Below are 11397 nucleotides of genomic sequence, written 5' to 3'. Positions count from 1 at the left end.
CAGAAATGCCTTTATACTCCCCTAACTATGGAATTCCCCAGCACAATAGCATTCTTCCTCCTCCCCTCCTGTGCATCTGTGCCATCGATGGTGCCATGAACTTGGTTCTTGCTAAGGTCCTCTGAGGGACCATCTCACTCCAAAATGGAAAAGCAATTATAGAGTGAGTTAGCCTTAGGCAATTTCTCCACTACCGGCCCATTTCTCTTCTGTACTGTGGCACTTGCCCATTATCTCTATGCCTGCGTACTTCTTAGCTATGGTGTGACCCCCCTCTCTAAATGTGCTTACCATGTAATCCTTGTGAATGAATCACAGTGACTCCAGTTGCCACTCAAGTTCCACAACCCAGAGCTCACGTTTTTGCAGCTGGTGAGACTTTCTCCAGCTGTAGTCATCGAGGGCACTTAGCACCTGCATGACTTCCCACGTACTGCAGGAAGCACATTCTGCATCGCCAAGCTGCACTGACATACCCTGATAGCGTCGTCAAAGGTAAACACAGACCTGGCTACCTTCAAAAGGTGGGATCTGTCCTTGATACCTGCAAGTGAAAATTGCAGTCATTAGGATTGAGAAGGGAGGTGAGTGAATGAGTGTCCTGTTCCATTGTAACTGCCTCTACTCCTTACCCAACCCAGTTTCTTTCTGTACAACGAGCGAGGTTAAAATTCGCTTCTCGGCCTTTTGGCTAAGATCGAGCGTCAAATCAAGTCTGAGATAGGGTGCGATGCCTCATCTTGGGTCTTGTTTGTCTCTCTTGTGGGGACCATGAATTGGATTCAATTAGATTTGGTTTTCGGAGCAAGCAAAGAATGGATCTGGTTTTGCTTGGTCCACTCTGAGCATTGGCTTTGTAACTTTAAGAATGGGGTAAAAATTTGGAAAAGAAGAATTCCACCACTGACTCCATCAGTTGTCATAGGTATCGGCAACTCACTTTCAATTCCAGGTTTTTGCTAATTGAATATAAAGTGCTGCTGCTGTGGGATTTGAATGCTTTCCCCCAGTGCATTAGCCTGTGCATTAGTAGCCCAGATTAGTCTGTCTTTAATACATGTTAGCGTCTGTCTTTAATACACCTCTGCTAATCCAATACTTCAAAGTAACTTCTTTCCAAATCCTTGCTATGGGCAAATGGTCAACAACTTCTGAAAAGTGACATATCTCATCATTTTGTACAACTCTCCCAGCTCTCCCCTTAGCTGACTTTGATCTGCTGGGGAAAGAAAAACTCTCCTTTCATTCATCTGACCTCCAGACTAAAAGCTCTGCTATCATTTTAAAATGATTTTCTTGAAATAATTTTGAGTTATAAATTAAATTATCTTGTAGATGTATCGTTTGTGTTGGCCAGCCATGAAACCTTGTAAAATTAGCCGGCTAACGAAAATGTTAAGAGACATGCCATAGCAAAGGTTTTGATGTGAATGCACGATTGTAACAAATCGCATATGGTGAAGTGTCCCAAATAATAAACGTTAAATTCTGGGCCTTACTCCAGCTCATCAGAACAGCTGGTCTGCTTAACATTTATAACTTGCCCACCACTCAAACATCCCTAAGTTTAAGAGAATATGTTTGCTAAGTATTGTCAGTACAGTGCAATAAAGACAAGTAAAAATCGAGTTTAGCATTTGGCATCTCAATTACAGTTCCTCTGAATTTTGGTGGGGAGTGGTCTGCCTTGGACTGCTGCCCATCTGACTGGAAGAAGTCTAACAACACCAGGTTAAAGTCCAACAGGTTTATTTGGTAGCAAACACCACTAGCTTTCGGAGCGCTGCTCCTTCGTCAGGTGGAGTGGGAGTTCTGCTCACAAACAGGGCATACAGAGACACAAACTCAATTTACAGAATAATGATTGGAATGCGAGTCTTTACAGCTAATCAAGTGTTAAAGGTGCAGGCAATGTGAGTGGACTCACATGGTGTTGTTAGACTTCTTACTGTGTTTACCCCAGTCCAACGCCGGCATCTCCACATCTGACTGGAAGCCAGTCCTGTCAATCAAGCTGGCCTTTGGCTGGGTTGTGGGGGAGCCTGTCAGTGCCGTCACATATTCATGAAGCTGCGAACCTCAGAGTGCGGTGAGCTTGGCCGTTATGCCAGTCACTGGGAATACCATGATGGGAAAAGAGGAATTGTGTGGCTCTGCTGAGCTGGAGTCAGCTATAACTAGGGCTGTGCAATGACCAGCGCACTTGTGAGTCTGAAGTGGACATCGAATCTTTTTCAAAGACATTTCACATGCAGCCCTTACACAAACAACCCCTGAACACAGTTGATGCCTTATTCCTGGGGAGGGGGTTGGGGGTGCAGTGGGGGGGTGGGGGGGGTGGAGGAGGAGTGGGTGTGGGGGGGGTGCCAGTATGTATCTGGCATTGTTCTCTCCACTAGCCAGATCACCCCATTTGGTCCAATCTCTGCCCTCATTAATATAGTAATCATCCTCGATATCCCTTTAGTAAAGATGGCGTAATGACTTCAATCAGGCCAATGAGGTTGGCCTATTGGAATATGAACTCTCTGATTAAGGAGTCAATTGATGGACCAATCAGGAAGTCTTTTCCTTGTATATAACTGGGAGTGTCAGTTCCTCTGGCACTCCTGAAACTAGACTGCTGACTGACCGCACTCTGTGCACTGCTGTTGGAATTGTAAATAAAGGGATTTTGGTGAAGAGATTTCTGCCTCTGAAGACTGATTACATATGGGCATTCAGAACAGTTCAGCTTCCTCTGACCTTTCCAGTATTGATGAGATTAGTGTGGAGGTCCGCATTTCAGCACTCAAGCTGATTGGCTGGGCCACCATGTCTAGACAAGTGAAAGGGTAAATCTGCAAATGGGATTAAAATTGGACAAGTTGGATGGGCTGGCGATTTGTTCTGCTGCATTATTTTCCCAGGTGGTGAATTTGAAAATGATCCAAATGATGTGATATTTGTAACACCGTGGTTAATAGCTTTGTGTGAAATTCCTCTTCGCAATTTAATAGGATTAACAGTTAGACCAAAGCAACTAGCAGAGGAAATCTATAGAAAATTACCGGCCAATCTAATGTAAATATTCCACAGTAAACCTTTTGAGTATTTCATGATTAATCGTGACATTGAATTTTTTCAGGTCTATGCAAATAGCAATGATCACTTTGGGATAATCATTACAGTTGATGATGGGATAAATGCATTGGTAAGTGACAACAACAGTAAATAATTATGTTTTGTGCACATTTTACCTTTCATTCCAACTCTTGGGTTCAACCCCTCTCAAAGTTTTTATTCCAGATCTCTACTGAGCATTGGTTGAGCTATTTCTGTGATGTGTTTAAGGTGACTGTACAAGAGAAGCTTCCAAGTTCCCAAAATTCCAACATAAAAGATTGGCCAATGGTTCAGAAGCGAGATTCCCTCATGGTCATTCGTGAGATACCCAATCATCCTCGCTTTTCTCGCCCAAGATTGCAGCAATTTCGAGCTGTTAATCTGAGAAAATGGATGTGAAAGGACCACTTGTCGGGATTTAGAAAAAATAGTTACATTATTTTACTTTGGGTAATACACAAGTTGATTGAAAATTTTCAAATTCTATTTGAATCTCAGCAGTGACTCAATTGGTGGCTCTGTCATCTTTGAATCCCAAGATTCTGGGTTCAATTCCACTTTCCTTCCTGTTCGCCATATCCCTTGATTCCCTGAGAGATCAAACATCTGTCTGTCCCAGCAGTAAATGTACTTAATCATGGAACATACTCAACTCTGTGGGTTAGAGATTCACAACCCTTTGAGTGAAATAATTTCCCCTATTCTCAAGCCGAAATGATCTTCCCCTTATCTGGAGACATTGCCCCCACGTGCTGGGGGGTAGGTATAGGGGAGATGTTAGCGGTAAGTTTTTCACACAGAGGGTGGTGGGCGAGTGGAATCGGCTGCCGTCAGTGGTGGCGGAGGCGAACTCAATAGGGTCTTTTAAGAGACTCCTGGATGAGTACATGGAGCTTAATAGGATGGAGGGTTATACGTAGGTCTAGAAGGTAGGGATGTGTTCGGCACAACTTGTGGGCCGAAGGGCCTGTTTGTGCTGTAGTTTTTCTATGTTTCTATGTTTCTAAAGATTCTCTGACCAGTGCAAACAATCTCTCAGCATCCACCCTATCAGGCCCCTTCAGAATCTTGTACATTTCTATGAGATCACCTCTCATTCTTCTAACCTGCAGAGAAAATAGACCCAATTTGCTCAGTCTCTCATAATAGGTCAACCCCTCATCCCAGGGACCAATTTACTGAATTTGCGCCTCACTGCAAGTATGTCTTTTCTTAAACGTGGAGACCAAAATTGCACACAGTATTCCAGATGTGGTTTCACCAAAACCCGGTACAACTCTAGCAAGACTTATTTATTACTGTACTCTAATCATAGAATCATACAGTGCAAAAGAGGCCCTTCGGCCTGACCCTGTTTACCAACACTTGGCCGATAGACTTGCATGTTATGACCTGCCAAGTGCTCACCTAGGTACTTCTTAAAGAATGTGAGGCAACCCGCCTCTACCACCCTCCCAGGCAGCGCATTCCAGACCGTTACCACCTTCGGGGTAAAAAGGGTTTTCCTTACATCCCCCCTAAACCTCCTGCCCCTCATCTTGAACCTATGTCCCCTTTATTTATTTATTTATTAGTGTCATGTGACTGACCTTTCATCTAAGGGGAACAGCTGCACGCTACCCACTCTGTCCATGCCCCTCATAATTCCTTTACAATAAAGGCCAACGTGCCATTTGCCTTGCTAATTGCTTTGCTGTACCTGTATGTTAGCTTTTGGGGTTCCTTCTACAAGCACACCCAAGTGGGCATCAACACTTACAAGTTCTGTACCTTTTAAAAGAAAATTCAACTTTTCTATTCTTCCGCACAAAATGAATAACTCCACACTTCCCTACATTATAATCCATCTGTCACTCAGTTGCCCATTCACCCAACCCGTCTATATGTCTTTGCAGCCTCTCTGTGTCCTCCCCACAGCTTACCTTTCCACCTAGTCTGGTAGCATCAGCAACCATAAATACATTACTCTTCATCTAAGTCATTAAGAGAGATGATAATAGCTGAGGACCCAGCACTGATCATTGCGGTACTGCACTATTTGCTAACTGCCAACTTAAAAAAGCCCCATTTATGCCCACTCACTGCTTTCTATTTGTTAACCAGTCCTCTGTCCAACCTAATATATTGCCCCCAATTCCATGCGCATTGTCAAAAAGCTTTTGGAAACCCAGGTATCCAGAAAGAAAAATTCCAAGGGGAGGATGCACCATCCATAGTTAACTAAAAAACCTAAAGATGGTATCAAACTTATAGAAAAAGTATATAATTGCGCAAAGACGGATTGCAGGTTGGGGATTGGACAGAATATAAAGAACAGCAAAGAATGACAATAAGATTAATAAGGAGGAAAGAATTAGAGTATGAGGAAAAGATTAGAATTGTTTTGATTGTGTTCTTGTCTGGGAGAAAGGGAACATGAGGATAGACAGATCTCAGGGGAGTAAGATTACAGGGTATCCTATCGGCCTCCCATGCTGGACAGCATGGTGGCACAGTGGTTAGCACTACTTGTGACACGAATAACTAAATAAACTTTAAATTTAAAAAACTTTAAAAGAGTAAGAGCCAACTTGATTGAAATCTTTAAGTTTCAGAGGGGTTTTAAAAGGGTGGATGATTCTTCTTGTTGGAGAATCTAGAACTAGGGGGTCACTGTTTAAAAATAAGGGGTCGCCCATTTAAGATAGAAATGAGGAGAATATTTTTCTCTCAGAAGGTTTTGAGTTTTTGGAAATCCCTTCCTCAAATGGCAGTGGAAGCAGAATCTTTGAATATTTTTAAGACAGGGCTGGATAGATTTTTGATAAACAAGGAGATGAATGGCTAATGGGGGTAACCAGGTGGTTACCATCAGATTAGACATATAATCCCTACAATGCCGAAGGAGGCCATTCAGCCCATCAAGTCTGCACTGGCCACAATCCCACCCATGCTTCTACCCTAGCTAGTCCCCCTGACACTAAGGGGCAATTTAACATGGTCAATCCACCTAACCCACACATCTTTCGGACTGGGGGGTAAACCAGACCGCCCAGAGAAAACCCACGCAGACACAGGGAGAATGTGGAAACTCCTCACAGACAGTGACCCATGTCAGGAATCGAACTTGGGTCCCTGGCACTGTGAGGCAGCAGTGTTAACTACTGTGCCATTGTTCCGCCCCCTTGGGGGGAACATAGGTTTCTGTGTTTCCCTTCATTTCTAGGGCTTGAGCACAAAAACCAAGGCCAGCACTCCAGTGCAGTGGTGAGGGAGTGATGCATTGTCAGAGGTGCTGTCTTTCTGAGGAAATGTTAAGCTGAGGCCCTATCTGCCTGCTCAGGTGAATGTAAAAGAGCTCATGGCACTACTTTGAGGGAGGGCCTGTAGGGGAGTCACCCCTGGTGTCCTGGTCTATATTTCACCCTCAGTCAACATCGCAAACAAAGAAATTATCTGGTCATTATCACATTGCTGTTTGTGGAAGTTTGTTCTGTGCAAGTTAATTGCCACATTCTCTATATTACAATAGTGATGACACTTCATAAATACTTAACTGGCTTTAACGTGCTTTGTGATGTGCAGTGGTTAAAAAAAGTCGTAAGAGCAGGTCTTCCTCCTTTTGTTAAGAAGCGAGATGCTGAGCAATAATAGAGAAAAGATAATCTATGTGTGATGTTCAAGACTTGGCTAAATGTGTTTGGTATATTTGGGTTCACTGACATTTCCTGTTTAACAATGGAGTCTTTCATTACATTGTATAGGTGAGAAAGACATTGCATATTTACGTGGAAGATGTTAATGACAATGCGCCAGCGTTTATAGGGTTACCGTATCAAGCTAATGTTGCAGAGGTAAGCAGTTTCACATGTTAAACTGCATCGCTTTGAACTTGCAGCTTTCAATTATGGTCAATTACATGTTGTCAAAAATGACATAATAATGATAAAATTGCTTCAAAGAACATATTGTTAAGAACACCCTTATTTACTTTTGGAGCAGAATGAAAATGTGGGAACAGAAATATTCCGAGTTTTTGCCAGGGACATTGATAGAGGCAATAATGGTTCTGTAACCTATGAAATTATAGAGGTAATCACTACACTTCCCGTCATTTTCTCTTTTAATATTCATTTTGTTAATATATTAGAGCAGTATTTTATTTGGATTGTACATGTGAAACATATTTGGCAGTCGTATTCTCTTAACATTTTTTGCTTAGCTTATACCCTCAGATGACAAGGCATTATTTGGCATATCCAAAAATGGCAGCATTTACTTGAAAGGTCAACTGGACTTCTCTATGAGCAGTTTTTATCAGCTTCTTGTCAAAGCAGTGGTATGTACCATCACTTCAATAACGAAACAAAGCTTTGTTTTTAAAGTTTATTATTATACTTCATATTTTGAAAAGAAAGTGTGCTGTAACAGGGTTCACTTAAACTGAATATTACAAGTGAGGTTTCTGGAAACAATTCATGACAAGGAATAGACAGAACAGCTTTGTCACCGAACAGATAGCCCACTCATTAAATCGGATAAAGTTTATTTATTAGTGTCACAACTAGGCTTACATTCACACTGCAATGAACTTACTGTGAAAATCCCCAAGTCGCCACACTCTGGCTTCTGTTCGGGTACACTGAGGGAGAATTTAACATGGCCAATTCACCTAACCAGCACGTCTTTTGGACTGTGGGAGGAAACCGGAGACTCTGGAGGAAACCCACGCAGACATAGGGAGAACGTGCAGACTCTGCACAGTGACCCAAGCCAGGAATTGAACCCGTGTCCCTGGCACTGTGAGGCAGCAGCACTGTGCCACCATGATAAGAGGAAATGCTCAGTAAAGGGGTTGCTAAGGCAGTCAAGCCAATCAAAAGCAAGATAAATATATATTTATGTGCGTACTTGATAGAGAAATCTGCAAGGAGCTAGGTGAAAGTTGTTTGCTTTCTACGTTAAATCATTCTTTCCTCAGGCTCAAAATTGTGCAAGTTCTTACATCCCTCAGGCTACCCCTTCTTCCTGTAATTCACAGGCTATAAAAACTCCAATTGTCTTTCACCTAAATGTCATGGACTGGACTAACGGTCCCTCTCCCATCTGTTTGAAGGCGTCGGGGGTAAAGCTCATAAAATGCAGCACTTGCCCTTCCCAAATGCCCCGGCCTGTCTCCAATTTTACAGGGAGGGTGCATTGGAGGCATCAGACATCCAGCCCACCCTCAGGCTAATTAAGGTCCCTAAGTGTCCAATTAATGGTCACTTTGTACCTCACCCTGCCTCCGCCTCCAGTTTACCTGCGGCAGGGGGGAGGGTCATGCCATGTGGGAAGTCTTACAGCTTTTACTGGGTGAGCTGGTACCACGCCACAGGGGTGGAACCACCTTCGGGTTCCCCTGTGCCCATCGCAGGTGCTTCCCCCAAGGTCATATTGACCCTTCGCCCCTGGTCTCTCACATCCAGACCACCCACCTCCCCCATGCCCCTCGGTGGGCTCCGCCTGGAGATACCCTGGACTTAGCTGAGGTCTTGCTCCATAACCTGCTCCTTTTTGGGAACTGCCTGTAGTCCCGGCAGTGGCTGCCACTCAGAGCTGAAGCCAATGGAACTACAGCACTGCCAGTCTGGCTGGACTTTCCTCCCCAACTGAGGGAAGATGAGCTGGAGGTCTCATCCTGAGACAATGAACACTCTGCCGAGTGTAAAATGGCTGCCGAGTAGCCGACATGTTAGTGAGCGGGCTCCCTACTGACCTTTAAGTCAGGGGTGGCGGTGGGCATATATGGCGCCCTGTAAAATCCAGCCTTTGCCTACCTTATTCTGCCCTTATATTTTGACCACGTTTTTCACAAAGTACAAAACAGTTTTTCATTCAAGGATAGAGTTGGTCAAAGTTATCCCTGAATTCATTGGGAGAGAGAAGAAGAAGAATCCATCGTGAAGCCCCTGTGCAATAGTCAGAATGTCATGCGCAAGTTGTAAGTTTAAACTCGTTCTTTTAACAGGATCAAGGAAAACCTGAAGCAAAATATTCGACTACAAGACTGATTATAAATGTGATTGACGTACCAAATAAACCACCAGAGTTCTTACATTCTTTTTACCATGTTCGCGTTCCAGAGAATTTACCTGTGGTATGTTTGGCAGTAAATGAACCAATTTCACACCCCATTTGTAAATTGCGTGATTTTCTTTATGATTAACTTAGCACTAAAGCATAAATATTCTTTGTTTAGAATACAGGTATCATCATTGTTACAGCAATTGATGGAGACAGAGGTATTAATAACCCAGTCAGGTATAGCATTAATGGTATGTACTGTGGCATCGATGTGAGATTCTTACTATGTAAAAAACAATTATGGTGTGATAATGAAAATACAGATTAAATTCTTTGAATGAGTACATTCCTGGTAGTTATAAGAGCAAAATAATGTCAATACTGGGAATCTGAAATAAAAACAGAAAATGCTGGAAAAACCCCACAGGTCTGGCAGCACCCATGGAGAGAGAAACAGAGTTAATGGTTGAGATTTTACCGCCCCACCCGCCACGGGAATCGGAGCGGGCGAGGGGCAGACAATGGGACGGTCCGTTGACCTTGGGTGGGATTTTACAGTTTTGGGACGAGCGAGGCCATAAAATCCTGCCCAATGTTTCGAGTCCATATGACTCTTCAGAATTAAAGAGGGGGGAAAATGTGATGGGATTTATGCTGTCGAAAAGGTGGGGGTGGAGGATGTAGAACAGATAGAGAAAAAGGTAGAAACATAGAAGATAGGAGCATGAGGAGGCCATTTGGCCCCTTGAGCCTGCTCCACCATTAATTACGATTATGGCTGATCATCCAACTCAAGAGCTTAATCCTGCTTTCTCCCCATAGCCTTTGATCCCATTCGCCCCAAGTGCTATATCCAGCCGCCTCTTCAATACATTCAATGTTTTGGCATCAACTACTTCCAGTGGTAATGAATTCCACAGGCTCACCACTCTTTGGGTGAAGAAATGTCTCCTCATCTCCATCCTAAATGGTCTACCCTGAATCCTCAGACTGTGACCCCTGGTTCTGGATTGCCCCACCACTGGGAATATCCTCCCTGCATCTGCGCTGTCAAGTCCTGTTAGAATTTTATAAGTCTCTATAAGATCCCCCCCTCATTCATCTGGACTCCAGTGAAAACAATCCTAATCTAGTCAATCTCCCCTTATACATCAGTCCCGCCATCTCTGGAATCAGCCTGGTAAACCTTCGCTGCACTCCGTCGAGAGCAAGAACATCCTTCCTCAGAAAAGGAGACCAAAACTGCACACAATACTCTAGGTGTGGCCTCACCAAGGTCCTGTATAATTGCAACAACACATACCTGCTTCTGTACTCGAAACCCCTCGCAATGAAGGCCAACATGCCATTTGCCTTTTTTACCGCCTGCTGCACCTGTATGTTTACCTTCAGTCATTGGTGCACAAGGGCACCCAGGCCCCACTGCCCACTCCCCTCTTTCAATTTACAGCCATTCAGGTAGTATTTACAGTCATTCAGGTTGGTCAGGGGTACATTTAAGGTCAAGGGAGATTAAATGACAAATATATCACAGACAGGATGGCACAGTGGTTAGCACTGCTGCCTCACAGTGCCAAAGACCCAGGTTCAATTCCGGCCTCGGGTGACTGTCTGTGGAGTTTGCACATTCTCCCCGTGTCCGCATGGGTTTCCTCCGGGTGCTCCGGTTTCCTCCCACAGTCCAAAGATGTGCGGGTTCGGTTGATTGGCCATGCTAAATTGCCCCTTAGTGTCAGGGGGACTAGCTAGGGTAAATGCATGGGGTTATGGGGATAGGGCCTGGGTGACATTGCATTTGGCGCAGACCCGATGGGCTTAATGGCCTCCTTCTGCCCTGTAGGATTCTACGATTCTATGATACAAGACAAAGAGAGTGGTAGTGATAGTATTAAAGCAGGTGTTAATAGCGGCATAAAGGTCAAGCCTATCTGTGAGCAAAATAGCAGATTGTGTTGATAGGACAACAAGGGTCAACATATTCTGAAAGCAAAGCATGAGAACAGGCTGGCATGTGAGGTGGGGGGGGACATGGGTGGAGGGGAGTGGTGGGGGGCGGCGAACAAAAATAAAAATAACAATGGAGGACAGAGTTCATGGTCTGAATTTGTTGAACTCCATGTTTAGTCCAGAAGATGAGATGCTGTTCCTCCAGTTTGTGTCGGGCTTCACTGGAGCATTGCAGCAGGCCAAGGTTGGACATGTGAACTTGAGAACAAAATGGTGAATTGAAATTTCTAGTGGTTGAAG

The sequence above is a fragment of the Mustelus asterias genome, chromosome 6 (genome assembly GCF_964213995.1).
Source record: "Mustelus asterias chromosome 6, sMusAst1.hap1.1, whole genome shotgun sequence".
NCBI classification, from domain to species: domain Eukaryota; kingdom Metazoa; phylum Chordata; class Chondrichthyes; order Carcharhiniformes; family Triakidae; genus Mustelus; species Mustelus asterias.
Note: the sequence above shows the minus strand (reverse complement) of the source record.